Below are 6,762 nucleotides of genomic sequence, written 5' to 3'. Positions count from 1 at the left end.
ACCCGACTCATAGCGACCCCTCTTTGGGTTTCCGAGGCAGTATCACTATGGAAGTAGATTGCCCAACCTTCCTTCCGAGGAGTGGCTGGTGGGTGTGAACTGCCAGCCTTCTGGTTAGCAGTCAAGTGCCTTAGGCACTATGCTACCAGAGCTCTCTTTAAGAAAATAGAGGTTATTTTTTGTCTTCTTGTAGACATTATCCATTCCTCTAATAATTATTTAAAGAACAAAATGGTAATTCAATGTTTCAATGTATATTTATATGTATATTGTGCTGAATATGTTTTATGTGTGGGTATTTGGTTCAAATTAACACTATCTTCTGACAATGAGTTATTTGAAGCAGAGCTTGATCTTTACCTAAAAAGAAAGACTATTCTTGAAAAGCAGTATATTTTTCTTTACCCATTGTGAGTTAAGTAATTAATATAGTAAGCAAATAAATAGAAATGCTTACTGAAAATATGAAATTGTTGATTTTATCTAATATCTTTAATTCACCAATGAATATCCTTTCATCTTATATATAATAATAAAATAAATTAAGAAACAGAAATATGGCAATAGTAAAGGATTAAATAAAAGCTGAAGCCTTTTCATTTCTGTGGCAATAGCTCATGTTAAGAGGCATCATCAACAATACTCAATGCCATCATGTGTCCTTGTTAATTCTACTTCAGCTATCGATACATATCAGTACAAATTCAAATTTGGTTGACAAATAAGGTCTTGCCATTTTTTCTGTTTGGTGACTAATTTTAACAGTAAAATTGGAACAACTTTGGAAAGGAATGAAGTAATAAGAACTTGGAGCTAAGGTGACCACAATTTTTGCATATTTCTTAATCAAATAACTATGTTGACTGCTAACCAGAAGACTGGCAGTTCAAACCCACCAGCTACTCCTCGGAAGGAAGGTTGGACAATCTATCTCTGTAGTGATACTGCCTCAGAAACCCAAGGAGGGGTAGCTATGAGTAGGGTCCAACTTGATGGCACATAACAACAACAACAACAACAAGAGAGAATCAGCCCAATAGACCATTTGGCCAGTGTTTTCCTTCCTAGAAAAGTATTGGAGATAAGGGGTGTACATAGGTACATAGGGGTGGGGGTTGAGAGCTAAGTACTGGGAGACTTTAGGCTAAAATTGTTTGTTTCTTTGTTTTCTAAAACAATGGTTCCTGGTGAGGGATAAGGACAGTAGCTGGAGGAATAGCATACAGAATGACTGCTTTACAAATAATGCCACCTCTCATCTATAATTCAACCCCTTTCCCCATTTGGAATTCATTGTCTATGTTGACCATCATTAATTTGAAATATACAAGCAATAATCAATTTCTTTAACTTAAAGAATTTTCTAGTTGTCCAAAAGCTGTTTGAGTTTATTACACAGGACATGAATTAATAATCCCAGAGGTTCTTAGAGCAATTACCAGTACTTATCCCTACGTATGAGCTCTGGTAGCATAGTGCCTAAGGCATTTGACTGCTAACCAGAAGGCTGGCAGTTCAGACCCACCAGCCACTCTGCGGAAGGAAGGTTGGGCGATCTACTTCCATAGTGATACGACCTCAGAAACCCAAGGAGGGGTTGCTATGAGTCGGGGCCAACTCTATAGCACATAACAACAACAACATCCCCACTCTAATTTCCCCCTTTCATGTAGTAAACATATATTCAAGGATAGTTTCAAGATAATGAGATTTTGTCTATTTAATTTGAGATTTTTAATTTTATTATCAAGTATGACTTACAGAAACAAAAGTATAGCACTCTACTCTGGAAAATTTCATTTCTTTACCTAAAAAAAAAAAAAAAGAAAAAATGATATTTTCATATATAATAAAATATACTGGTCCTAACTTTTCTGAATATTCTTTCTTTTTTAAGAAGTTGTATTCTACCGATCTTCATAACTCATATTCAGAAACTCTATATTTTGCTTTCTGAAACAAAGAAATGGTCATATCACTCTTCTCAATGAAGGTCCTTAGTAAACTCCACTATAGCTGTGTTTTTAGTGTCCTTTCTTATCAGGTCCTGGGTTGTTTATTCCCACTTTCTGTCATTCTCTCTTTACTCTCACATGGACTATGAGCTACAGGTATTTATTGGTAGGTGTGAAATGCTTTAAGTCAAAGAAAACTAGTGAATAAATGTGTAAATGAGTTAAGATTTAGAAAATAAGGGTAGTACTTTATATTTCCCTGAAGCAGTTTGAAATAACCATTTAACTTAATGCCATGCTATCTTTTTTATTTTTTAATTTGTTTTATTTTCTTGTCTTTGACAATATACACAATTGAACATGCACTGATTTAACAATTTCTACATGTACTAATCAGTGTCATTGATGACATAATTTGAATTATGCAACCATTCTTACCTGCCTTTTCTGAGTTCTTCCTCCCGCATTAACAAACTCACTTCCCCCTAAGTTTTCTATCTAATCTTTCAAGTTGCTGTTGTCAAACTGATGCCAAATAGATAGATCTTCAAAGAGGACATGCTCAAGGCAGATGTTCTTTAGTAGTTAAGGTAAACTACTTTTTAAGAAGACTTTAGAGGATATTTTGGGTTTCAGGTTTAAAGATTATTTCAGAGCAACAATTTCAGGGGTTTATCCAACATCCATGGCCCCAGAAAGACTAGAGTCCATAAGAAATTGAAATTATGTGTTGCATTTTCCCCCTTTTGATCAAGATTCTTCTATGGAGTCTTGGTTCTTCTGTAGAATCTTGATCAACATATTCAGTAATGGCATCCACACACCACCCACTTCTGCTCTTAGGGCAAAGGAGCTAGTTGTTCCTGGAAGCAGTTAGCCACACAATCCATTTCCTCTTCCTAACTTTCCATCATCCTCTGTTGCTTCAGGTCAATAGAAACCAATAACACCTGACATGGCTGCTTGCTGTGTCCTGAGACACCAGATAGTATGCAAAAAACTAGGAGGTAGAACAGAAGTACTAAAAATGATATTAGGCTAATTAACCGGAATGTCCCATGGAACCATGACTTTAAGTTTCAAAATGAAAGAACCAAATCCAATGAGGTATTTAGTTGTACAAAGGGAAGAATACACTCAGTATTTCTCAAGCTGAAAAAAACTGAAGAAAAAATTCAAGCCTCAAGTTGCAGTGATGAAGGATTCTGTGGGCAAAATATTAAAAGATGCAGCAATCATCAAAAGAAAATAGAAGGAATATACAGATTCACTGTACCAAAATAATTGGTCAATGCTCAACTATTTTAGGATTTGATCAAGTGTCAATGGTACTGAAGAAGATGTCTAAGCTGCACTGAAGCAACTGGGAAAACCAAGTTTCCAGGAAATGACACAATACCCATTGACATGTTTCAACAAACCAATGCATTGCTGGAAGTGCTTGCTCATTTATGCCAGGAAATTTGGAAGACAGCTTCCTATCCAACTGACTGGAAGAAATCCATATTTGTACTCATTCCAAAGAAAGGTGATCTAACAGATTATGGAAATTATTGAACAATATCATTAATATCACATTCAAGTAAAATTTTGCTGAAGATAATTCAAAATGTTTGCAGCAGTATTTAGTCAGGGAAAAGCCAGACATTCAGACTGAATTTAGAAGAGGACATGGAAGGAGGGATATCATTGCTGATGTCAGATGGATCTTGGCTGAAAGCAAAGAATATTAGAAAGATGTTTACCTGTGTTTTATTGACTCTGTAAAAGCATTCAACTGTGTGGATGATAACAAAATACAGATAACAGTGCAAAGAATAGGAATCTCAGAACACTTAATTATGCTCTTGAGGAACCTGTATGTAGACGAAGAAACTGTTGTTCAAATAGAAGAAGGGAATATTTCATGGTTTAAAATCAGAAAGGATGTGCATCAGGGTTGTATCCTTTCACCACACTTATTTAATCTGTATGCTAAGCAAGTAATCTGAGAGGCTCCAGCCTATATGAAGAGGAATGCAGCATCAGGATTGGAGGAAGATTCATCAACAGCTTATGACATGCAGATGACACATTTCTTGCTGAAAGTGAAGATGACTCAAAGTACTTACTGATAAAGATCAAAGACTACAGTCTTCACTATAGATTACACCTCAACATAAAGAAAACAAAAATCCTCACAACTGGACCAATAAACAAAATAATGATAAATGGAAAAAGATCGAAGCTGTTAGATATTTCCTTTTACTTGCATCCACAATCAACCCCCATGGAAACAGCAGTCAAGAAATCAGACATTGTACTGCACTGGACAAATCTGCTGCAAAAAAGCTCTTTAAAATGTTGAAGAGCAAATGTCGCTTTGAAGAGTAAGATGCATCTAATCCAAACTATGGTATTTTCAATTGTGTCATATGCATGTAAAAACTGGACAATGAACCAGAAGACCAAAGAAGAATTGATGCCTTTGAGTTGTGTTGGCAAAGAATACTGAATATATCATGGACTTCCAGAGGAAAGAACAAATCTATTCTGGAGGAAGTGCAGCTGGAATGCTCCTTGGAAGTGAGAATGGTCAGACTTCATTTCACTCACTTTGGTCATGTGGTCAGAATGGACCATTCCTTGGGGGAGGATATCATACTTGGGAAAGTAGAGCATCAGCAAAGAAGGGAAAGACTCTCAATGAGGTGAATTGACACTGCTGTGATAATGGGATCAAGTATAACAATGATTGGAGGATGACACAGGACCCGTCAGTGTTTCATTCAGTTGTGCATATGGTCTCTATGAATCAGATGCCACCTAACAACAATAACAACAACAAGCAACCTCAACAACTGCTCTTTTTTTGTTGTGGTTGTAAATATATCTATCACACAACTTCTACCAGTTTAACTTTTTACACGTTTACAACTTTTTGACACTAATCAGTTGTACATCTTTCCCTTAATGCAGCTTTTCCCCCACTGAAACCGAGACTCAATGTTTGTAAGCAATAACCTCCCTTCTCTTCTCCCTCTTACCCCTGGTAACCTCTAATAAACTTTGGTCTCTATACATTTGCCTGTTCTTGTATATTATAGAAGGAAGTTGATATCATACTCTAGGCAACGACTCCTAAGCCAATCTTATTAGTGGCAAAAGTATAATGTATAAATTATTCACTGATGGATTTCATCTGCCAATTGCTTGTAGCTTGGTTCCAGAATTCAGAGTATATTCTGCCTAGCTTGGAATCACATTTTTCCAATTGGTGGGTCACATCTCCCAAAACTTGTAAAATAAGTGCTTCTTAAATAAAAAAAGAAAACAAACCAAACTCACTGCCTTCGAGTTGATTCAACTCACAATGACTTCTCCGTGGGTTTCCAAGGCAGTGTCTCTATGGAACTAGATTCCCCAATCTTCCTTCTGAGGAACCTCCAGCTTTCTGGTTAGGAGTCAAATGCCCTAGGCACTATGCCACCAGAGGTCCTGCTTCTTAAATAGTTCTCATAAAATGATTTCAGACAAGAGGGTTAATCTAATTCCTGTTATCCCACTTTGACCTGAAGCATAAATTTTCAGATTAAAAAAAAAAAAATCATTTTCAAAAACTATTTAAGAAGCTAGTTCTCATAAAATGATTTAAATAAAAATCTGAAAAGTTATGCTTCAGGTCAAGGTGGGATAACAGGAATCAGATTAACCCTCTTGTCTGAACAATTAAAAAAAAAAAAAAAAAAAACAGACTAAAAAATATGTGAAATAGCAGGTGCTTAAGATCTGAACAGTAGACTATAGAGGGCAGTGTTTACCTAAGATACAGGAAGTGAACCCTATATTTGCTGTAGCTTATTGACTGGAGATTTTTTCAGGCTTTGGCACAGGAAAGAACACTGACAGAGTCTGATTGTCTCACTCAGTCAAGAGGCATGAGATGAGTGCCTAACAAGGTCAAGACAGCCAGAGTTCACAGGGCAATGTCTAAGAGTAAAAAGGGGCACAGAGAAATAGACACAAAGATCTAAAGAGTTTACCATCATATCTATCTATAATTCAGTATTGATCATTCATGTAAAGAATCTACCTGATGTCAGAGAAAGAACCACATGAAGGGACAAAATGGAACAATATCTGGTTCCTTGGACTGACACAAGGTAGGGAAAAGTTCTTGAGTCTGCTAGGTACAGTAAAAAACCTCAAAATTCACAGGCCTTAGGCTTGAGTGCTCATAATGGCTTTATCTCAGTAAAGCTGGTCTTAGATAAAATGATGCTGTCTTCCTTCCTAAACCAGCTTAAGACACAGAAACCTAAAGGCATCCCAGAATGAAGTTCAAAATTATGTCTATGGTTACAAAATAGCTAGCTCTCAACAAGACAATAGTCACAATATCTGGGATCCACTAAAAGCACTGTTGTTGTTGTTGTTATGTACTGTCCAGTCGGACCCAACTCATAGTGACCCCTCCTTGGGTTTCCGAGGCAGTATCACTACAGAGTAGATTGCCCCATCTTCCTTCTGAGGAGTGGCTGGTGGGTTTGAACCACCAGCCTTCTGGTTAACAGTCAAGTGCCTTAGGCACTATGCTACCAGAGCTCCCTAGGCATGTATAAAAGATGGAAAAATAAGACCTATAATAGGGAAAGAAATCAGTAAAACTGAAACTGACCTAGAAATTACACAGACAACAAAGTTCATATGTAGACATTAAAACAATTCTTGTAACTGTATTCTATATGTTCTAAAAGTTAAAGGAAAGATTAACCAAATTAAATGGAGACACAGAAGAATTAAGATAAACAAAAATAAAAAACACACC

This window comes from Orycteropus afer, unplaced genomic scaffold (genome assembly GCF_000298275.1).
Source record: "Orycteropus afer afer isolate SDZICR_OR568_19922 unplaced genomic scaffold, OryAfe1.0 scaffold00098, whole genome shotgun sequence".
Classification (NCBI taxonomy): domain Eukaryota; kingdom Metazoa; phylum Chordata; class Mammalia; order Tubulidentata; family Orycteropodidae; genus Orycteropus; species Orycteropus afer.
The sequence above is the reverse complement of the archived record's forward strand: the minus strand, read 5'-3'. Positions refer to the sequence as shown.